This window comes from Balaenoptera ricei, chromosome 10 (assembly GCF_028023285.1).
Source record: "Balaenoptera ricei isolate mBalRic1 chromosome 10, mBalRic1.hap2, whole genome shotgun sequence".
Taxonomy (NCBI): Eukaryota; Metazoa; Chordata; class Mammalia; order Artiodactyla; family Balaenopteridae; genus Balaenoptera; species Balaenoptera ricei.
Genome location: NC_082648.1, coordinates 99931305 through 99955563, shown reverse-complemented (window position 1 = coordinate 99955563; position 24259 = coordinate 99931305). Strand labels below are relative to the sequence as shown.

The window sequence follows — 24259 nt, the reverse complement described above, 5'->3', positions numbered from 1 at the left end:
CGCGCCCTCCCTCCCGCCCGCCCGCGCGCCGCGGCCCGGAGCTTCTCGATTGGCCGCGAACCGTCACCTGACGCTCTGTTATTTCCTGTGTGTTGGGAGAATGGAGAGAAAAAACCCCGAGCCGAGCCGCTTTCGGCCCCTGCGAGGCGGCCGCGGCCTCCGCCAGGAGAGTCCGCCCTGAGGCGCGCCTGACCGGGGAGCGAGCGCGCGGGCCGGAGCGAGCCTCCAGGGGCTGCGGCCCCGGCCCGCCCCGCCGCCGGCCCCGGCGCCCGAGCTGGAGGCGGCGGAGGTCCCCCACCCCCACCCCGCGCAGCGCCGTCCGCCGCCGCTCCCTCCCCTCCCGCCCCCGGCCAAAGCCGAGGGACCGGGCGGGGGGCTCCCGCAGGTAACCGCTGCCCGGGCCTGAGGGGGAGGGGCAGAGGTCAGGGTTGAGGAGCTAGGGCCAGGCCGGGTGTCTGGCCTCTGGGGCTGGGGGCAGAGGTCTTTGCCCGGCCCGACCTGGGAGTGCTGAGCCCCAGGACTCCGAGGCCGGGACTCGGGTTGCTGAGGCGACTGTCCCTGCCCAGTCCGACCCGGGAGTGCAGAGAGGAGCGGCCTGCCCTGGCCTCGGGGCGTTGAGGGGAAAGGCTCCGGCCTGGCATCAGGGTGCTGAGGAGTCTCGGGCCGGCCTGGGAGTCTGGCCGGGCTTGGGCACCGGTCCTGGCCTGAGGGTGCCGGGGGAAGGTACCTGCTCGTCGCGGCCTCGGGCGCAAAGGCGGCGGATGTGAGCGGGCGGCGCCCGGGGATCGGCGGGGTCAGCGCTGCCCGCCCCGGGGTCCCTGGCAGCCCCGGGTATCCCGCGGCTCTCGCCGCTTCGCTGGGGGCGAGGCGGGCGGGCTGAGGGCCGGGCTTGGGGAGGGGCCGGGCGGGCTAGCGGGCGGGAGCGGAGCTGGGGCGCCGGAGCGCGCCCCTGCCACGGGAGGGCCGGGGGCCCGTTTATTGCCATGTGAACACCTGAAGCCATGTGGACGCGGCTGCTTCTCGCCTGTTGGGGGCGGAGGGCAGGTACCGGCTGGCAGGGCGCAAGGTCCCGGCCCTGGGGGCGGGGAGTGGAGCGCGGGACACACTTCCTGCGTGGGGTTTTCTCCCCCTCCCCCGCCGCGGTGAGCAGGGCGGGGTGTTTGATCCGGTGGTCCCCGTGTGCGAGCGAACGCTCGTTTGGGGGCCCGGTGGTGCTCTAGGCTTCTGGTTCTTTTTGGGGTGGGGGAAAGTGGTGGTGGAAGGAGAGTGGCCGATGCGGCCCAGCCCGCTCTGTCAGCGGCGGGAGGTGGAACATCTCCCGTGCGCCTGGATGGGAGTGGAATTTACTGAGTTGCGGGGGGCGGGCGGTGCAGAGGAGGGGCCGCCTTCCTGGGCCCGTGGGTGGGGATTATTGCCTGTTTTTGTGGTTGTGGATACTAGCACTGTCTGCAACCCTTTAGTTTGCCCTTAGGGGACAGATCGAAGTTGGGATTTTTTTTTTTTCCCCCTTTCCTCTTTGCTTTTTTTCCCCCTTGAAGATTAGATGACTCTGATAAATGCTGTAAAATGGATGGAATTTTCGAGCTATTATCTAACAGACAGATCTTTGAATGATAATTGGACCCTTATGTTAACTGCCTCAGTGAGGAGTTTTATAAAACGTCTTAAATGGGGTGGCAGCTTGGTGAAGTGGGAAACTGCACTGAAGTTCGACTTGGAGGTCCAGGAATCTACTTCCAGCTTTACCACCAAATAAACTGTAACCCTGGCCAAGTTACCTACCTCCCCAAGGCTCCAGTTTTTTCATCCATTCAGTGAAGGCTCTCCTTCAGGTCAAACATTACAGGGGTTTTAGGTAGTCCCCCCCGCCGCCCCCATCTTGTGCTTTTGTTTTAGTCATAGGCGACTTCCTGAGAAATGCAGGCTGTCCCTTACCTGGCTTTTAAAAGCCTCACTTTTTAGTTTTCAGCCTGTTCCTTCTCCAACGGAGTGTAAGACTTGGTCGGGGTGCAGTTTTTCCTCAAATCCCAGTTGCTGGTCTGTGGTTCTCAGAAATATTCTAGCCTATGCTGAATGTGCCTTGTATTTTTTCTCTTTGCAAGAAGTAGTTATCAGGAAAAACGTTTTTCAGAGAACATCTGACTACTTGGAGTTGTGGCTAATGTGTGTTTGGGTCTGTGTGTGTTGGTTGGCTCCTAGGAGTTCCAAGATCTTTCTCTGCAGGGTACTGTGGAGGGATCTTATTTAAAGTTCTTTTAAGGGGTATTTGGTGTTCGGCTAACTTTTGGAATTTCCAGCTTTAGTATTCTCAGACTAGGGATAAAGTGGAATTCCATAATATCGCTTGTGAAGTGGTGTGCTAGTGGAGTTAACTGTCACCTCAGGGTGCACTAATTATTTGCATCCCCATCCCCAATTTATTCCTTAATGGGAGCTGGACGCTTCCTCTCAGATGCTGAGGAACCCCAGTCAGTTTCACTGATTTTATGGTGTGTGAGGGCCTTAGGCCATGCCTTTGACTGGTTAGTCCTTCTGGACCAACCTCAGATGTTGGTCTTGCTTGTCTTAAATTTCTAGTACTGGGATGCTTGAAGGACATGTGCTTAATGTGGCGTAATATGTCTTTCTTGGACCTTTTTTTTATTCATTCAGTGCAGACAGTTTCAAAAAGCGTCACAGCATTGGGAGGTATGCTTATAATGCTGACTTTGGAGACGCATTGGTAGACTTTTTCTTGTATGTTAACATCAGGCCTGTCACATAGGTAGACACTTTTATGTGGCTATAAAGATTGATTATTTGGAATTTCCAAAACTAAACAATTTATTCTATGTTGGTATTTGAATTATGACCTTGTGTTTTTTGTGGCGTTTTTAAAACCTTATAGTTACTTAAATTGTAAACAGTTACCACACGTTAATTTACATTTTTGTTGTAACTTATGAGGAAAAAGTTATAGAACTCTTAGAGAGGTAAAAGTTTGTTTGTGTTTATGTATGTGAGATAAGGTTGCCAAGGTGGTAAGATGTCAGGAGATGTGGGTTTTAGGTTCTGCAACCTTTTTTTTTTTTTTTTTTTTTAACCTTCATAAAATGTAATGAATGTAGACCAAGAAACTAGATTTGGACTTCTGGTGAGTTCAACCTTCTCTTCAGAAAGAGAGGAAAGGATGCTAACATTCGTTTTAAAAAACAAAACCAGAAACACCTCAGAATGCTAGATTCTGTCCGAGGTATTTTAACTTATCTTGCAAAATCCACCCAGCAGACCTGAGAGATATATCACTTCTCCTTTTCCTAAGAGGTCATAGAGCTAATGAGAGTCAGGGTTTGATTGTGACCGTCCTCCCCTTGGCTCCAGAGTCTTTACTAGGTCTGTTATAGCTCACTGCCAGCTCAAGACACAAATCAGCCAGTGGTAGGCTGGCTTTGGAATACAGATTTCCTGCTGTGTCCCCCTTCTTTTTTTTTAAGTTATAATGAATCTGAAATCTGGACTCGGGCAAAATACTGGAAAGGATGGTTTTTGTGACTGTGCCATATAGTTTAGTGACCTCTGGGAGTTTTCTAAAATTTCACTTTCCCCGTACCTGGCCAGTTTTGCCAGCGCACCTGAGATTTAATCTAAAAACTTCTCTTTCATACCCAATTCTGCCGTTCTATCTTGAGCTGAAAACTTCTTATATCAGATCAAAGAGTGATAGAATATGTAAGGGGCTATCTCTCTTCCTGTCTGTGTTACTACTGGTTTACAATGCACAGGAATCATTATCTGGTGCCTGCTCTCAGTTTGACCAGATGCGACTCAAAAGATATATTTACAAAAGACAACCCTTTCCCCAGTATGCCTTAAGCTCTCTTCCTCATGGGGGCTTATGTTCAAGGCACCTTAGTGTTCGTTAGATCTGTCTGGGGCTTCTGACTCGGCTGCCTTCATTTTCTTTTTGTGGAGGTAAGAGTAACAAAATAAAGCAAAACAATAAAACCCTATTTATATTGGAGCAATACTGTACATAACAATCATACATTTGAAATATACTGATATTAGGACTTGTATAGAGCATGATTTGGTCACGTTGCACTTAGACTGAATAGTTTTTTTATATTATTAGGTAGCCTTGAAAGTTCTCTTAATACTTATGGTACATGCAGTATGGATGGAAAGATTCTCTTGGCAACAAACACAATCAGTACTTTCTGCATTAGAGCTGTGTTTACTTTGTAGGTAATGTGCATGACCCAGCAGGAAGAAGAACTATAAAGTGACATTGGTGTATCTGTGGCTTGTTATCTGATGCTTCATTGTGGGGAAGAAAGAGAAAACATTAGCTACAGGGAAAAATATCCTTGTTGCAGTCTGCATATGTAAGCTGTTCTGTGGGAAAGGGTGGAAGTTCATTGGAACACTTGAATATCATCCTGATTGGAAGGTGGTTACCATGTTTGAACATCACGTCAGTAAACATGGATTAAGGTCTTCTGTGTTCTAAGTTTCATTAACAAGCTTTTGTAGGTACTGTTCTAAACATGGGAGATGCAGTGGTGAGCAAGATAGAGAAGGAGCCTGCTCTGGAGAGGGATTGTAGACAGTAAGTAAGAGTGTCTGGCGGTGATAATAGCTATGAAGAGAATAAAAAGACAATATGATAGTGACTCGAGGGATGCTGCTTCAGAGTGGTCATGAAGATGTACCCTCTTATGAAGTGTTTTCTGCCAGCAGGGCAGTCAAACTTGATCTGTGGGATGGATGAAAATGGCATTAAACAAAGTAAATAATTTGCTTTAGTCCTGAGCATCTTGAGAAGTTAATCCAAAGAGTAGAAGTGGGTTGGTTGAAGTCTTCCCTCTGTTTATATCTATGCTTTGTGAATGGGGACCTGGCTCAGAAGAACTTAAGGGGGATCATTAGTGGTACCTTATAAAGCGTAAGAAAAAATAACGTGTCTGCTTTATTAAAGTTGTTCTCATAAAAAAAAGATGTGTAGGGAATTCCCTGGCGGTCCAGTGGTTAGGACTCCATGCTTCTACTGCAGGGGGCACCGGTTTGATCCCTGGTTGGGGAACTATGATCCCACAAGCCACGCGTGGGACCAAAAAAAAAAAAGCCAGAGATGTGTTATTGTGTTGATGAGTGCTAGGCATTATTAGAAACATCGTTTAATTACGTTTATGTTTCTTTGTTGAGGAGTTGGATTGGGGTGTTACAATCATTGTACTTTGCTAAAGCTTCAAATGAAGCCAGCAAAAGTTAGTGATATCTGTATGCAGGACACCCTGCTAGGTATTGCTTCAGATGGAGGATCCCAGGTGACCTTGGGTTGGGGAGGGAGTTGTTGGAGGGAGCGAGGGTGGCTGAGAGTGGGGGCTCTGGCAGGAGAGGAAACAGCGCAGGTCAGACAGGCTTCGTCATCCACAGCCAGGAGGGTTCATCCTCCGCACTTTTCCCAGCCAGCCAGTGGCATCCTACATACCTTCACCCACCCTTTCTGTGCTCTCTGGTAGAGTTATATAGAGAACTGAAAGAAACCTAAGAAATCGTCTAGTCTGGCACTTTACAACTTCTTTTACAACTCAGGAAAGATGCCAAGAAGGTGGTGACCTGCCCAAAGTTATGCGGCTTTACACTGACAGTCAAGGCTAGGACCCTGTTCTTTGCCAGCGAGGCTAGTGTTCTTTCCACCGTAGCCCCTGCTCTGACCAGAGGGTTGATAGTTAACAGTTGCTCCTGAGTAGAAAAAGAAAGGAAGCCTCTGGGTGCTAATGTATGCATTTAGGAAAAAACCTGTGTAGTTGGAATCTTAAGAAGTCAGGGAAAAGACAGTACATCAATCTTGAAAGCAGAGTACTACTGTTACTTTTCACAAAGTTATGTAGTATTGGTTTCTTTGGACCCACTGAGATACAGCCTCACCCTGATTATGTCTTGGTCCACAATGGATGACGTGGAGAAGCTCTTTGCCACATTCAGCAATAGTTGTGAGGTTCAAATTAGGCCCTTTAGATGTAGGGAGAAATTTCTGGTATGTGCCTAAAATTGAGTTCTGGAATTCAAAAGAGGTAAGGCCCTAGCAGTCCTAAGTTTTTCACCTCTAGACCTCAAGTTTCAGGGAAGGTTTCACTTCTACATTTAGAAGCGTCCTAAGGTAAAGCATTACTTTGGGAGCCTGGAGATTATTCACTGTGCCTGACAAGAGTAGGGATTCTTGAGCAGGACTACTTCCCTGGACATTTCCCTGACTTAGTACTCTGGTGGGTGAGTTACCCGGGGATAGGTTTGTATCCCTTTGACAGTAATATGAGAGGACATTCTTGCAATAGAAAGTCCATATGATGGGAAGTTTATGGAGGCAGCAGAGCATGTGAAGGAGGATGTGTGGCCTCAGTCTGGCTCCATCACTTATTAGCAGTGAGTGACCTTGGGCATTTTGCTTGAGCCACAGTTTCCTTGTCTGTAAAATGGAGATACATCTTCCTCAGGGCCGGTGAGAGAAGGAACTAAAATAGAAAAAGTATATAGTGGAGTGCACCACCTATAGGTGACACTCAGTGAATGGTAGTGTAGTTGTCCATTAAACAAACATTCCACATAGTACTGTGTACCAAGACATTGTCTAGAGCGGGGCTGGTTCCTGACAATCCTGTCGATTTTACATCCTTCAATATCTGCTCAGTAGAGAAGGGCAATTAAACAGGGCTATTGAAAGTGCTCTGATGGGGGAGTACATGGTGCTGTACCAAGATATGTCCTCCTGACTTGAAAGGTCACAGGAGGCTTCTCAAGGGAGGACCATTTCGCTTCCTCATCCAGGCGCTTGTCTCACCAATCACTTCCCACCTCTGTGCTTCGTTCCTCCCCTTCTTCTGCTTAACTGTTGGCATTCTCTGGACCCTCTTATTTCATCGCCCTCGCTCCCTGGGTGCTGTCGGATATCCCTAGGCTTTGATGATTGCCCATAAGCTGATGACCCGCGTGTTGATATCTTCAGCCAGACCTCTCCTAGCTCCTCCAACTCCTGCTTGACGCTGCCATTTGAATATCTCACTAGTAACTTGAGCTTCGTAAGTCCAGAACTAACACGTATTCCTCAAACTCTCCTCCATTTGTCCCCTTCTCCATAAGTGGCTTTACCATTTACCCACTCTCTCAAATCACATTCCTCCTTTTTTCTCACCACCCTCCATATCTAATCCATCACCATGTTAATGGTGACACCAGTGCTGTTTCCATAGTACGACTTGAATCTGTCCACTCTACTGCCACAGCCACTGAGCCACCATCATCTCCTACCTGGAACATTGTGATTGCCTTTTAACACAGCCTCCGCATTTCTACCCGTCTGTCTGTCTCTATTCCAGTGTGCCCAGAGCAGCCAAATAGTCACCTGTCTTTCCTCCCTTACAATCGTTTAATGGTTTCTCATAGCACTTAATAGAAAATCCAAACTCCTTCCCATTTCTCCCAAGGCTCTGAGTCCCCTGGCCCCTACCCACCTCTCTGGCCACCTCTCTGCTGCTTTTGCTTGCCGTCCTTCAGACACATGGACTTTCTCTGTGTCCTCTGAAGGCTCCAAGCTCTTTCCCATCTCAGGGACTTGTTATATGCTGCTGCTTCTGCTCAGAACACTGTGGCCAACCCAGCCTTTTCTCATCTTTCAAGATATTTGTTGAATGAAAATAAATAGCATGAGACAGGCAATAAAGGGGATGGGGTAAGGAGGAAAAGTGTCCTTGGAGCGCATCTACAAAGGTCTTAAAAAAAAAAAAATAGAAATGTTTGAAGAGCTAAAAGAGTGTCAGTTTGGCTGTGGTGTAGGTAGTTATTCAAGTGAAACACCTGGGAGTCAGGCAGCAAGAACCCAAGTACACTGCTGATGAGGCTATAAAATGATGCCATCACTTTGGAAAACTATTTTGGAAGTTTCTTAAAAAGTTGAACGTCATGTCTACCCTGTGACCCAGTGGTTCCATTTCTAGGTATTAATCCAAGAGAAATGAAAATATATGTCCACAAATAAGCCTTGTACAAGAATCTTCTTAGGAGCTTTTTTCATGATAGTCGAAAACTGGAAACAGTCCAGACGTCCATCCAGTGGGAGAATGGATAAACAAAACGGCATGTTCATACAGTGGAAGACCACTCAACAGTGAAAAGAAACAAACTACTGACACATGTAACAAGGAAGAAGGAAGAATTTCACACAAATTATGCTGAGTGAAAAGCCAAACACAAAAAAAGTACATAATGGATGATCCCATTTATAAGACATTCTAGAATAGGCAAAAGTAGTCTGTGATACCAAAAATCAAATCAGTGTTTGCCTCTTGGGTGGAAGGGGGTTCACTGGGAAGGGGACATGAGGGAACTTTCTAGAGTGATGGAAATGTTCTGTGTCTTGATAGGCATTCATCAAATCTTATTGAATGATATACTGTATGTAATTTTGCTGTATGTAAATTATACCTAAAAACAACCTACGAATTGTCCTAGATTTCTTTTTCCCCTCTCACTCTCAACATTTAATCTCCCAGCAAGTTTTGTTCATTTTGTGTCCAAAATACATCGTAAACTTGTTCCTTCCCATCTCAAGCACCATCCCCTCTTATCCGGACAACTGTATTATTAGCTTCCTGACTGGTTTTCCAACTCCCAATTTTTTTTGCCCTCCCAAACCATTTTTTCTGCTTTTCAGCTAAAGTGATCTTTAAAAATTCAAATTGGGTTATGTCAGTTGTCTTCCTACAACCCTCCAGTAGCTTTCCATTGCTTTCATGGTGGCCGACAGGGGTCTCTCTGACCCCTGTCTCCCTCTGAGCCCATCTGGCCTCCTCCTTGCTCCCTTAAGTTCCAGCCTCTTTGACCTTCCTTCTGTTTCTTGAACACCTCAAGCTCATAAGCTCATTTCTACCTTAGGAACTTTGCCCTCAGCCCTTCCCTCTGCCTCCTGGAACACTCTGCTTCCTAAATCTGTGTGAGACTTGTTTCTGTTTGTCATTCTGGTTCAGTTTATCTTTTTTTTTTTTTTTTTTGGCCACACTGCAGCACGCAGCATGGAGGATGTTAGTTCCCGGACCAGGGATTGAATCCATGCCCCGTGCATTGGGAGCACGGAGCCTTAACCACTGAACCACCAGGGAAGTCCCCAGGTTCAGTTTAAATATCTCTTTCTCTGTGAGGTTTTCTCTAGTCCTCACAGCCTAAAGTAGTGCTCCATCACATCAGCCTGCTTTATTTTATTCATAACTTTTGTCACCATCTGAAGTTGTCTCATCCTTTTATTTGTTTGCCTGTCTCCTCCCTCTAGGATTAAGCTTGGCTTGTTCACTGCTGTACACTCAATGTCAACAGCAGTATTTGACACATAGTAGGCCATATGTATTGACTAAGTGAAGATATTGAGGCTGGTGATGACGAGATGAGAGCAAGCTTACTAGGAGGTAGATTTGTGAGGGAGAAGGAACAACCAAGGAGAGTCAAGACTTCTGGCTTGGAAATTAGGTGGTGGTGATACCATTCATTGAAATAGAAAACAATGGAGAACAAGAAGATTGGGGTGGGGTAAAAGTGATGAATTTAATTTTGGACTTAAGTTTGAGATGCCTGTAAGGAAGGCATCAAGTGTTTGAGACACAGAACTGACATTTAGGAGAAGGAACTGGGCTGTAGAGTAAGACTTAGAGGTTAGCGTGTATGTTCCAGCCTGGGAGTAGATGAGATTGCTCTCGGGGGTGAACAGGGAATGTCAGTATGTGGAGAAGTGGTTCCTTCCTTTTTTCCTGCCTGAGTGATGGGTGTCTCCCTCCAGTAACAGGGACTTTACATACCTCAGCCCCTAGAAGGTTTTGTAGTTTTAGACACTCCCCACCCCCCAAGCCCATGCCCCAGTTATGTTATTGTTGCTAATAATGACAAGTGCTCAGAGGGTCAGGACAAAATTCTGAGGAATGTGAACGTTTAAGGGAGCAGGGCAGTGTTTAAAGAGCAGACAGGATGCAACCAGACAGGTTAGGAGGAAAACCCAGAGAGCATGGCATGGGGAAAGAAAGTGTCTCAAGTCAGAGGCGGTAGCTGAGGTTTATTGAAAAGGGTCAGTTGGGAGGAGAGGGGATAACTAAAGCCAGGTGGTTGTGTATTGATGAGAAAGTGAGGTGAAGAAGTGGAGACAAGTTTGGAGTCAAACCTTCCTAAAATGTGGCTGTTGAGGAAAGTAAAAAGTAGCTATAGGGAGAGTCTCAGGTCAAGCGAAGACATTTTTTAAATATAAGAGAACCTTAAGCATGTGTAAATTGAGGTGGGAAGGAGCCAGCACAGGGCTGTGTTGAAGATGCAGGAGAGTGTTGGGTTGAGGACCTTCCAGTAGAACTCAGGGCCCAGTGTGATCCAGGCGATTGGCTTTTGGTAGTAAGAGTACCCGCTTCCAGGGGAAAGCAAGGTGTGTGGGCGGGAAACAGATGGGCATGGGGGCAGGAAGGTAAGGAGTGCTTTTCTGTGAGTTCTGTGAAGGTCCTCTGTGGAGGGGCAAGAGCGAGGTGGAGAGTTGGAAGCTTGAAGAATACAGGAAAGGTCTGAAGAAACTGCTGCGGCAAGCAGATAGAGCCGGCTAAGGAAACAAGAACTGCAGGGGGAAGTAAAAAGTAGTTAAGATGAGCTTTCTGCCTCCAGGATTTTAGAGAAACTGGTCAGACCTTTACAGTTGTTTGTCTAGTTTTGGATTCCAGTGATTTAGACTCAGCTTTTCCTGCCTGGTGTCCCCATAAGCTTCTGCCATTCCCATTCATTAGACCAGTGACTTACACATTATTCCAGAGCTCTCATGCTTTATTTAACCAGTGCTTATGAAGCACTCACTGTGTTGGGTAGGTGGCAGTGTTCTCAGTGTTGTATCAAAACAGGAAAGGTGGGGGATACTCTTATCCCCTTGGACCTGAGGTACCCCAGGTGGCCTGGCTGTAGTGGAAGAAGTAAGAGTCATCCTCTTCCCAACGCCACAGCTAGAGCAACTCTCACCATCTCTCTCTTCTTATCTTGGGTATCTGTGGAAGACTATTGCTGGAAAAACTGCAAAGTATTTTCGAATACCACTGCACTAGGCCCTAAGGCCCTTGCGGTCAAGGCTGTGTTTTATTTTATAGCCCCAGCAGCTGGCACATTGCCTATCAATGCATTGAGAGTGAATGCACCATTTTGCCTCTGAGCCCCTGCCTGGAATGCCCTATCTTTCTCCTCTGTCTTTATCCATATGTTACAGTTACTATGGAATGTGTCTGTTTCACCACAAGGTTGTATTCTTATATGGTCACCATGCCTTGTTAATCTTTCTTTATGTCCCCTTCACATAGTATGTATTAAAGTAATGTTAAGTTTGGATTTGTTGTAAAAAACTTGCAAAGCATCTTTAAGAGTAACTAAAATAGTTGAAGAATAGGGGGAAAATTCAGAGAAAATATCCGCCAAAGAAACGAGTTAATTTAGCCTGATAAAGTATCCTAAGCAATGAGTTAGTGAGGGTCTTAGGGTATGTTAAAGAGTGATGGCCTGCTGTTCCTCAACTCTGAGAAGGAAAACAGCAGCAGATGAGGTAGGAGGGAGTGCTAGTGGCTTGGGTGGACAAACCAAAGAACTCCCTGCCCTGTGAGGAACTCTGGGAATTTCTCCTGGAGAGTTTTAGGCAGTAGAATAGACTCATTTATGTGCAATAATTCCTACTTGATGGCAGAGGCATGGCGAACATGCCTCCAAGATTCCAGCCAAATGACTCCTACACCCTCAACATACACAGTGTAAATGAACCTGAAGACTTACAGGCACCTGTACATTAGTGAACAGACATAAGCAAAAAAGTACACATTGCATTGAATTTAGTGCTGCTGTTCTGTTTTGCTTTTACCTAGTGGTGGATATGTGAGTTTAAACATAACGGGAGTAGAATTTTCATCGTTTAGTTAAGAAGTCTTTGTGGAAGTGGAGTTAAGTTCTAACATATTGAATAAGAGAGGTTTGAGTTGGAGTGAAGGACATTGCAGCCTGTGTCACTTATTAAATGTCTTTTTTTTTTTTAACTGAAATTTTGCTACATTGGTTAGCAAAGTGCTAAAAGTTGGCTGTCACTAAAGATGAGAGACAGAGGCCAAGTGAAGCCTGTGGGAATGAAACATCAGAGAAAATACAAGAAAAAGAAAATGTCTATTTCAATTCAGCCCAGATTGCTAAATCTATACCATGCTAGGCACAAAAAATGCAAAAGTAAATAAAATGTCTTCCCTTTCCCTGGAGTTCAGTGTCTGTGGGAGTCAGACATGGAAAATTAACATTCATAAAATCTATATAGGATCTGCAAGACTATAATAGTGGTGCAGCCAGAGTTCTAGGGGAGAACTAGGGAAGAGGTGTACACCTGATTAAGAATGGGGAGAATATCGGAGAAGACTGAGGGGAGGGGACCTGTGAGCAGGATCTGCAAGGATCGATAGGAGAGAGCTTTCCAAGGGAAGGTCCTTCAAGAAGCAAGGCTTCGAAGTATGTGGCATGTTATATACATAGAGAGAGAGAGAGAGCACAAAGTGCAGGCTCTTAGGGGGGGCCTGGAGATCACAGGAAAGGGACTGTCAGAGGAAGTATGGGCCAAGGGTGAAGTGGGAATAGCTTGATGATGGGCCTTGAATCTGGGCTAGAGCACTTTATTCTCACTAGTGAAACAAGGTTTTGTGAAGAGAGTTGTGATATGTGGTTGAGAGACTTGTCGATTGTGAGGAGAGGTGGAGGTGGCAAGGAGATGGGAGGGCTGGAAGCAAATGGTGAATTGATCATCTTTTCCTGTTCCTGTTCCGGAGGTTTTCCCATGGCCAAATCCCTAGTCTGAATGAGAAGGAACTAAAGCTGGTTTAAACAACATGGACTTATAGGAAATGCTGGCATCAACCCACTTCAATTCCAAAACAGATAGGCAAGGATATTTTATTTATGAAAAACTTTGAATAAGTAATAAATAATTATGTAATTAAACACTTGAAAATATTAACCCTCTTAATTCTTATAAAAATCCTATGAGGGCATACTATTATCTCCATTTTTTCAGGTGAGGAAACTGTAACAGAGAGGTTGAGTGCTTTGCCCAAGGTCTCATCTAAAAAGTAGCAGAGCCAGGATTTGGAATCAGGCATCCTGACTCCACATTCTGTGCCCTTAACTTGTGCACTGTGCGATTCTGTGCTTAATTTGATGAACTGGAAAATAACTCTTGCAGAATAAGTTTGTGACACCTTTGAAGGGAAGAGTTTGGGTTTGGATTTAGGGGGGAAAAAAATAGAGTGGAGTCCAGAATTGCCATTTTGGGCCTACTTGTTAGAACAACATCTGTGTGAGGGCGGTTCCCCATCATATCCTCGGCACCTAGAATAGTGCTTGGCGTGTAGTTAGTGCTCAGCAAATAGTTTTTGTGTGAATTAATAAATGAAGTAGAATTTTCCTGCCAGCTTTCAAAGGAATGTGCCATGGAAGCTTCAGTTTCTTTTTCCCCTTTCTGAATTAATGAGTTCCATGCGTTTATTACCTGTTTTTATTGAACTTATCTTAGTCAGCTTTCAAAGGATGCCAGCCCAGTCTACTGTTCTCTAGATTAAAAAAAATCAGCAACTTATTTTCAAAATCAAAATATTAGGTTTTAAGATTTTGGCAGAAATCTTTTTATATAAACAAGATTTCTTTTGTTGATGCTTTTTGCTTATATTTAAGATGTAAACCTCGGAAATGTTATTAAGAATTGAAATTGACTTATTTTTTAGTATATTTATTTATTTATTTATTTTTGGCTGTGTTGGGTCTTCGTTTCTGTGCGTGGGCTTTCTCTAGTTGAGGCGAGCGGGGGCCACTCTTCATCGCGGTGCGCAGGCCTCTCGCTATCGCGGCCTCTCTTGTTGCGGAGCACAGGCTCCAGACGCGCAGGCTCAGTAGTTGTGGCTCACGGGCCCAGTTGCTCTGCGGCATGTGGGATCCTCCCAGACCAGGGCTCGAACCCGTGTCCCCTGCATTGGCAGGCGGATTCTCAACCACTGCACCACCAGGGAAGCCCCTTGATTTCTAATTATAGTAGTTGATTATATGTTTATTGAATCTTTTCTCAGCAGACCAAGCGTTATCTCTACTTCCCCTTTTTTGCCAATTCAGATATTCTTAATATTCGATACTCGTCCTTCTGTATCTGCTAAAGAACCTTCCTCAGTGAGTAATTCGTTAGGAAATCTCTTCCAGGAACCCAGTGATAATACAACTCAAGAGGTGTCTCTGCTAATGTAAAGTCACAACACTGACTATGTAGAAGTCACATATCTGATTTCATTAGCAAATTAATAGGTGATATAGGTTCTGAGGAGGAGAGACATGTTTTCTCTCTGCTTTAGTTCATTCTAAATTAAATCATTTGGGATAGGAAAATGGGAAATTTTGTCTTTCCATCTAGAGATACATAAAGACTTGGTTCCATAAGCCAATATATTGTTTTTCTTGTTGACTTGATTCAGCTTATTAATACTGTATTAAGAGATATACTTCGTAATATTTTATTTCCTTTTAAGAATAAGATTTAACTCTACTAAATTAAAAATTTGAAAAAAATCCTACTACTCTAACAGTATTTTTGTTCTGAGTTAAAATGGTCATATGAAAATAGTTACTTTTGTTGAAATAGTTATACATGGAAATAATTACATATGTTAAAGAAAAAATGTCAAGAATGTTAGCATAGTGTTTTAGTTGAAACAACTTTTAGAACTTTTTTTCTTGAAATGTATCCTTTTATTATAAAATTAGTACATGCTCTTGTTGTAAAATTCAAACAATACATAGGTGTATAACCTTATTCTCCAGAGATAACTATTGTTTACAGTTTAGTGCATATCCCGTACTTTAAAAAAAAAAAATAGGCTTTATTTTTTAGAGCAGTTTTAGATTCACAGCAAAATTAAGAGGAAGGTACAGAGATTTGCCACATACCCTCTGCCAGTGCACATACACAGCCTCCCGCATTATCAACGTCTCCCACCAAAGTGATACATTTGTTACAATTGATGAACCTACCTTGACACATTTTCACCCAAAGTCCATAGTTTATGCTACAGTTCACTCTTGGTGTTATACTGTATATTCTGTGGTTGGGAGAAATTTATGACCTGTATCCATCATTATAGTATCATACAGAGTAGTTTCACTGCCCTAAAAATCCTCTGTGTTCTACCTATTCATCTCTCCATCCCCCTAATCCCTGGCAACCACTGTTTTTTTTTACTGTCTCCATAGTTTTGACTTTCAGAATACGATATAGTTGGAATCATACAGTATGTAGCCTTTTCAGATTGGCTTCTTTCACTTGGTAATATGCATAAGTTTCTTCCATGTCTGTTGATGGCTTGATAGCTCACTTCTTTTTAGCACCGAATAACAGAACTGCCTTTTTATTTGTAGATGAAGGTGATTCTTAATACTGTTTTACAAAATATTCCGAGGTTTCTGTTTGCAGGTGGTTCATCTCCTGAAGACTTCTTTTTTTAAAGATTTTTTATTAATTAATTAATTTATTTATTTATTTATTTATGGCTGCATTGGGTCTTCGTTGCTGCTCAAGCTTCAGTAGTTGTGGCTCGCGGGCTCCAGAGCACAGGTTCAGCAGCTGTGGCTCACGGGCTCCGTTGCTTCATGGCATGTGGGATCCTCCTGGACCAGGGCTCGAACCCATGTCCCTTTCACTGGCAGGTGGACTCCTAACTACTGCGCCACCAGGGAAGTCCCTCCTGAAGACTTCTTAAGTATTTGTTTCAGACAGTTGATGCTAAATTATTACCTAGTTTTTAAATATTGCAGTGCAAAATTTTTTTTTCTTTGTATATTAAACCACTGATTTAATGACTAACATTTATACATCCTTTACCAAGTGCCAGGCACAGTGCACAGTATTTATTTTCACTATTTTATTTAATTCTGATGAAACATAGCTGGAACCCAACTCTGTGTGGCTCAAAACCTTTTTCTCCCTTTTAATATAAAGTGTGTACCTTGTAAAAATACATACTGCATCACTGCTTCCTTCCCCCGCATCTGAGCTTAGAAGCCCCCCTCCACACACACAGGTTTTCTCTCTCTGTGCCCCACTTTTTCTCCTCACAGCATTTAAACGACATTTTGTCTATCTTTTTTTTCCCCCACTAAAATGTAAATTCCGTGGTTAAAAACTGTGCTTCCTTCACCTTTGCATCTCTGTTGCCTAGAGCAGTACATGGCACCCAATAGGAGCCCACATATTTGTTATGAAGAATATGTACCATGGGCTGTATCAGTCTATAAGATTTGCTTTTAATTACTTTTGTGGACAAACTATTAAATTATTTTTCTTTTTGTATAGTGATTTAAGTTAGGGAGTTGAAGGAGGGGTCTCTTGAAAAGATGCTGAGGAACCGGTTTGAGTAGGAGACAAGGCTGTTGTGGAGGTGGGGACTAGAAGTGGTTTGGACGAGCGTAGTGGGAGACCTGCCTGAGCTCTGTCAGAGCCTCTTTTTTTTTTTTTTTAATTTATTTATTTTTTTTATTTATTTTTGGCTGTGCTGGGTCTTCGTAGCTGCACGGTCTTTCTCTAGTTGCGGTGTGTGGGGTCTACTCTTCATTGCGGTGCACGGTCTTCTTATTGCAGTGGCTTCTCTTGTTTGCACAGCATATGCTCTAGGCACGTGAGCTTCAGTAGTTGTGGCACGTGGGCTCAGTAGTTGTGGTGCACGGGCTTAGTTGCTCCGCGGCATGTGGGATCTTCCCAGACCACGGCTCGAACCCTTGTCCCCTGCATTGGCAAACGGATTCTTAACCACTGCGCCACCAGGGAAGCCCTGTCAGAGCCTCTTGAATAGTAACTCTTCTTCCCTGGACCGTGGTTTGGTCTCTTCCTAACAACTGCCAGATCTTCTATAATACACCTTTTGGGCTTCCCTGGTGGTGCAGTGGTTAAGAATCCACCTGCCAATGCAGGGGACATGGTTTCAAGCCCTGGTCCGGGAAGATCCCACATGCTGTGGAGCAACTAAGCCTGTGTGCCACCAATACTGAGCCTGTGCTCTAGAGCCCGCGAGCCACAACTACTGAGCCCACGTGCCACAACTGCTGAAGCCCATGCTCCTAGAGCCCGTGCTCCACAACAAGAGAAGCTACCACAATGAGAAGCCCGCACACCGCAATGAAAAGTAGCCCCCGCTCACCGCAACTAGAGAAAGCCCGCACACAGCAGTGAGGACCCAACGCAGCCAAAAATAAAATAAATAAAAATTAATTAATTAATTAAAGAAATAAAAATAAAATACACCTCTTGTGCGCTGAAGTAAATGTAGATGCCTTGCTTTGTTATCCGCAGTAGGAGCCATTCCTGCCTTTCCAGCCCCATCCCCCAGTTTCCCTACACGTATTCTCTAGTGCAGCTTCTGTGTTCCCATTTCCATGCATACATCTGTACCCTCTTTTCCCATTCTCTGTCATCTATTGGGATCACCATCTTTCAAGGCCTTTCTTAAATGCTCTTTCTTCCATGAAGCCTAACCTTCCCTTAACTGGGTGTTTCTCTCGTAGCATTTTGTAATTTTCTTGGGTACATTTAATCTTTACTTTTTATTATACCCTTCTAAACATGTTCTTGCCCTCCTTTCCCAGTCCTCTTTGAGGCCAAGGATTGTGGTTGTCAACACTCCTTATGTTTTCTGCAGTGCATTGAATATGAGAGCAGACTGTGAATAGTTTTTGAAGTAGAGAAGAACAAAAGTAGGCAAAGCACAGAATCGATGGTACAGTTGTCCCCCAGTATCTGCTGGGGATTGGTTCCAGGAGACACCACCCCACCCACCCCCACCAGGGATACCAAAATCTGCGGATGCTCAAGACCCTTATATAAAATGGCGTAGGTTTTGCATATAAGTTATGCACATCCTCCCATATATTTTAAATCATGTCTAGGTTATTTATAATACCTAATACAGTGTAAATGCTAGTTAATAGTTGTCAGAGTGCAGCAAATTCAAGTTTTACTTTTTGGAACTTTCTGGAATCTTTTTTTTTCTCCCAAATATTTTCAGTCTACGGTTGGTTGAATCCGTGGATGCAGAGGGCCAACTGTATTTACTTTGGGCACAGGGAAGACTTGTCCTTATCCAAGGATTGTTTTGGTGGTTAGGAACCTTTTGGAAAAGAAGTCAGGATGGAGGTAGGTAAAGAATGAAGTGTAGCAGGTCTCCTACGTTAGAATAGACGACAAGAAGCCAGAAATGACTGGGTGAGCAGCAGCAGTTGTTTTTCAGAGTTCTGGGATGAGTCCCAGCCAGCACTTGTCCTCAGGGTGTTCAGCAGTATAGTGAGGGAAGCAAGCGGGTAGATCAGTGATTATACATTATAAAAAATTTGGCCGTAGAGAAGAGAAGGTGCTAGAAGACATTTGTTGATTCTAGAGAAGTGATAGCAGTAAGAGCCAGCAATTTTAGCAAGATTGTGGTCCTGAACAGGTGGGCAGAAAGGTTGGCGTCATGCAGCAGGAGGCAGTCTTAGGGTCAAGACATCCCTTGTCCTGTCCCCCTTAAATGAGCATCGCAGAAGGTATCACAAAGATATTTTAGAACAATGTTGGTGAAAGGTTAGCTTTTAGTGTTTGAGCTCAGATCTTAAGGGAGAAGTAGGTTAGTATTAAAAGAAACAATGGTGAATTTAGTGTTTGAAACCCATATAGCAGCTTGTTCTTCAGTACTTCACGTGTTTGCAGGACTGGCGATTGAAAGTCACAGGAGTGAGCCAGGATTGAGGGAGATGAGTAAGGGTGGGGGGCACCAAGTAATGAGATTACTCACTCTTGGGTGTCCTAGGTTCAAGATACCTCCTTTGGGTTTGGTTTTATTTCCTTTTTTTAATTGATGTGAAACTCACGCAATATAAAACGAACCATTTTTAATATAATACATTATTATTAACTATACTAATCATGCTGTAAATTAAATCTCTAGAATTTATTCATTTTACACCTGAAAGTTTGTACCCTTTGACCAAAATTAACTATTTTTAAGTGAACAGTTCAACGATTCATTGGTATTCAGTACATTCACAACATTATGCACCCACAACCTCTATCTAGTTCCAAAATATTTTCATCACTTCCGAAAGAAACCCCCCATACTCCTTAAGCAGATGGTTCAGTTTTCCACTTCCCCCAGCCCCTGGCAACTACCAATCTGCTTTCTGTCTGTGGATTTACCTATTTTGATTATTTCATATAAATGGAATTAAACAATATGTGATCTTTTGTGCCTGGCTTCTTTCACTTAGCATGTTTTTAGGTTCATCCACATTGTAGTATGTATCAGTACTTCTTTACTTTTTTGACTGAATAATACTCCAGTGTATGTATATATCACAATTTGTTTATCCATTTACCTATTGAAGGACATTTCTGTTGCTTACAGTTTTTGGCAGTTTACTAAGTTGCTGTAAACATTAATGTGCAAGTTTTTGTGTTTACATAAATTTCAGTTCATTTGGGTAAATAGCTAGGAACCTGGCTGCTGGATTGTATAAGACTATTTTAACTTTGTAAGGAACTGCCAAACTATTTTCCAAAATGGCTGCACGTGGGACTTCCCTGGTGGTCCAGTGGTTAAGACTCCACACTTCCATTGCAGGGGGCACAGGTTCAACGCCTTGTTGGGGAACTGAGATCCTGCATGCCGCAAGGAATGGCCAAATAAAAAAAAAAATGGCTGCACGTTAACCTCTCTTTTTTTTATTTTGGTAAAAAAAAAAAGTATATGACAAAGTTGCCATTTTAACCATCTTAATTTACTTTCTGTCTCTTTGAATTTGCCTGTTCTAGATATTTCATAAATGGAATCGTACAATATTTGTCCTCTGTGTCTGGCATATTTCGCATAGCTTAATGTTCTTAAGGTTCGTCCATGTTGTGGTACATACCAGAACTTCATTCCTTCTTATGGCTGAATAATATTCCATTGTATGTATATGCCACATTTTGTTTATCCATTCATCTGTTGATGGACACTTGGGTTGTTTCCACCTTTTAGCTATTTTGAATAGTGCTGCAGTGAACACTGGCATACAGGCATCTGTTTGTGTCTCTGTTTTCAGTTCTTTTGGGTATTTACAGGAGTGGAATTGCTGGGTCATATAGTAACTCTGTATATAATCTTTTGAGGAACTGTGGAACCGTTTTCCAAAGTGGCTGTACCATTTCACATTCCCACCAGCAATATATGAGGGTTTCAGTTTCTCTACATCCTGTCCAACACTTGTAATTTTCCCTTGTTTGATTGTAGCCATCCAAGCGGGTAGGTGGTATCTCATTGTAAGCTTATTTATTTATTTATTTTTGGTTGTGTTGGGTCTTCGTTTCTGTGCGAGGGCTTTCTCTAGTTGCGGCAAGTGGGGGCCACTCTTCATCGCGGTGCGTGGGCCTCTCACTATCCGGCCTCTCTTGTTGCAGAGCACAGGCTCCAGACGCGCAGGCTCAGTAATTGTGGCTCACGGGCCTAGTTGCTCCGCGGCATGTGGGATCTTCCCAGACCAGGGCTTGAACCTGTGTCCCCTGCATTGGCAGGCAGATTCTCAACCACTGTGCCACCAGGGAAGCCCTTATTGTGGTCTGATTTGCATTTCCCTAATAATGTTGAGCATCTTTTCATGTGCTTGTTTGCCATTTGTATATCTTTGGAGAAATGTCTATGAAAGTCCTTTGCTTATTTTTTAATTGGGTTGTTGTCTTTATATTGTTGAGTTGTAAGAGTTCTTTATGTATTCTAGATACTAGACTCTGATCAGATATCAGATATGTGATTTACATTGTCTGAGAATTTGGGATTCTTTTTTGCTAGTAACATTTGAACAAGCTAGTTTAGACACATTGTCTTAGTTCCCTGACCAGGGATTGAACCGGGGACCTGGCAGTGAAAGCTCTTAGTCCTAACCACTGGACCACTGGAATTTCCAAGACACATTGGTTTATTTATTTTTATTTTTATTTTTTTGACACATTGGTTTAGATATGAATAAGCCTGTCTGCACATTTGAACAGTACTTGAATCCCAGAAACAGAAGAAATTTTGAATGATTTTGAAGTTTGTTTGATGTCTGTATATTTATTTAGTCATTGTATTTTTTCCTGATCTCTTTGAAGCCTGTACAGCTCAGAAGACTCATGAGATCTGGAGAAACCAAGCTTTGAGAGGCAGACCTAGTATGCATAAAATATTGTAAGCCACTTTATTCCTAAGACAGAGACATTTACAGTTATGAATTGAATCATGTCTCTGTGTTTTAGTCTGAAGGTCATATTCCAAACACAGAATCACAGGAGCGCTCCCAAGTGATGGACAGCCTATCCTGAAACTTCAGTAGCACTAGGCTTCAGAAAGGGTTTGTCTTATTTCATCAACACATTGCTCAGTGTATCACCTGCTTCTTTGCATGTCAGCTTTCTGACTTGGGAGCAGGGTTTATGCATTAATGCCAGCTCCTCTCCCACTTGATTCCCAGTACGGGGATGTACATGCTACAGAAGCTTGAGGGAAGGGCAACAACAGAAGCTGTTTCCCTCCCTGTGTTTTATCTCCTTGGATTAGAGGGTTCCCTTAGCAGTTTGAGTTTTCTAGAAGGCAAAGATCCTTGGGCTTTTTACAATATTGATTTTCATATAGCTTGAGGATTCCATGAATTATATTTTTCACTTGTTTTTTGAAAAATGCACTTGACTTTTTCACTTGTTTCCTGATTATCTGCTACAGGTAGTCTCTGTTCCCAAATGACTGCTCTTCCCTCAGCTCCTGGTGGAACTCTCCTTCCTTTGCCTGACCTTCCAAGAGCCAGCTTCTCCATGTTGTCTCAACTAATAGAGGAAAAGATGCTCATTAGAATTATTTATGTCACCGTGAATAGAGCTAAGAGCTAAGTCAGAATTGTCTGTTTAGATTTAACATTTTAAAAAAATTTTAATTAGGTAGATTGGGGAGAAGGTATGAAGAAAAGATTCTTCTTTGAATTTCCCATGCCAAGGACTTTGAGTTTAGATTGTGAGGTATGCTTAATTAGCACAGTGAACAGAATGGAAATAGCATCTAGGCCTGGAACTTGGCTAACATTGGAGGGTCCTTTTACTCCTGCAAGCGCCTTTTAGTTTATTGCCTTTAAGCTTAACCCATTTTCCTTTTAAATACTTCTCTCTAGCGTTTTTTCTGCCTTTTCCTTTTCTTTTCTCCCCCCCCCCCCTTCTTTTCAGTAGTGCAAAGGTAGAGAGAGTATTAGATTATTGTGATTTTACATATCTCTTCTAAGTGATTGACTTTGAGCTCTTCACATTCTGGGAGCTTTATGTCTTTACATTCTCTATGTCTGGCCCCTAGTTAATTAGATGTGGCACTAAACTTACAGAACAGGCCATGTTATTTTTAGAAGACGTTCTAGGGTAATAAAGATCACTGATTTTGTATTCACCAGGCTTCTTGAATCTGTGGCTTGATTTCTCTCCTCTGTTCTGGAGGATTCCCAGCAATTCTTTCCACATACTACTGCTTTGTCCCCATTCTTTTCTCATTCTGCGGCTCCAGTTATATGGGTATGTTAGACCTTCTCACTGTTTCCTTTTGATCACTTATCCCTTCTCGTGTATTTTTTATCCTCTTTATTCTTCATTCTGGGTGGTTTCTTTTGACCTGTATTCCATTTAACCAGTTCTCTCTTTGACTAATCTGCATTTAATTGAAATTAAGAACTCAGTGGATAGGTTTATTGTATTGAAAAATACAATAAAAACTGAAAAGTTTGGGTCCTTTCAAATTTGCTATGTTGCTTTTTATGGATTCCTGTTCCCTGCTAAATTTTTCAAGCTTGGCTTTTATTTCCTAAAACAGAGTGAATATAGTTGTTTCATAATCTCCTTTTCTCAGTTCATTTATCTGGAGTCCCTTTGGGTCTTTGACTGTTTATGATGGTTCTTACTCATGGTGTTTTGTCTATTCATGTGTTTGTGTGCTGGATGTAGTATTTGAAACATTATTTATAGAAATAATTAGAGGCCTTCATGTCTCTTTCCAAAGAAGATTTTCATTTGCTTTTTCCAGGTGCCTGAGGGCACTAGCGAACTAGGATTACTTTAATCCGGGTTGAGAGTTTGAGATCTTATCCTGGTGATTTGAAGCTGAGTCCATGAGAACACTGGTTTACTTCTAGTTCACTCTTACTCCTAGGATGCAGCCCTTTAGGGCCTCAGTCCCCTGGTTTGGGGCTGGGCCGAGGTTACCGAGTGTCTCCCTGTGCAGGGCCTAGAAGGGCAGGCATGCCACTGGGCCCCTTGACCACCTCTGGCAGATCAGCAGTTGCCTTCAGGTCTTATTACATCTTTGGGTTTCCATTCCTTCTAGGATATTAACTTGGTAATTCCTCACTATCCTGTTAGCTTCTTGTTACTTTTTAAAAGATGTATATATATTTCATTAAGTTTTTTTCCCAAATTATTTTATTGAATGCAGAAAATGAGACCTTATTTTCATGGGCTCATGTTATTTTAACATTCACCTTGAAACAAGTGACCATAAGGTGAGAGACACTACACTGTGGTCTCGGTTACATCTCAATGTGACACTGAGTACAAGATGGCACAACTGGTCAGGAAAACCAAGCAGTGTTGGTCAGAGGATTCTCCAAGAATCAGTATCTAGAGAGGGTCTCCAAAGCCAGTTACCCGATTTTTGAATCCCAGCTCTGCCACTTATTAACAGTGTGACCTTAAGCAAATAACTATTCTGTGCCTCTGTTTTCTTGTCTGAAAAATGAAACTATGCATTGTACTTACCTGTGGTTGTGCTGATTAAATTTGTTAATAACTAAAGCTTTTAGAATATTGCCTGACTCATAGTAATCACCAGATAAAGTTTAGTTACTGTTATAACCATCTAGAAAGTTTGGAAATTGCTGATTATTCAGAAGATGTTTATGTTGTTTTGACTTTTATTTTCAAAACTAGGGATTGCAAGTGGTGATGCCTTTTCATCAGCCACCTGTTCTCTATGGGCTTATTTCAAAATAACTAAAGTTGGTGTTTGCTAATTCCATGCCAGTGGTCAGGGAAGGAAGAGACGCTCCCCTGCTTGTCAGAGACTAACTGCCTCCAAGTGGGTCTTGACAGTCAAGCCGCTGTCCCTCAGTGGGGAAGGTGGGGATTTGTCTTGTGGCTTGCGGCTCCTGCCTATAGAAT

General features: G+C 43.4%; 1 protein-coding gene across 2 annotated transcripts in view; it reads left to right on the top strand.

Moving 5' to 3' along the window:
• Window positions 1-284: 284 nt before the first annotated feature.
• The window catches only part of TCF20 (transcription factor 20), a 98584-nt gene continuing 74609 nt past the window's right edge, over window positions 285-24259 (top strand). For both annotated transcript variants that reach the window (XM_059937097.1, XM_059937096.1), the window contains exon 1: window positions 285-385. The gene's annotated coding sequence lies outside the window, so the exon portion shown is untranslated. The remainder of the gene's footprint in view (window positions 386-24259) is intronic.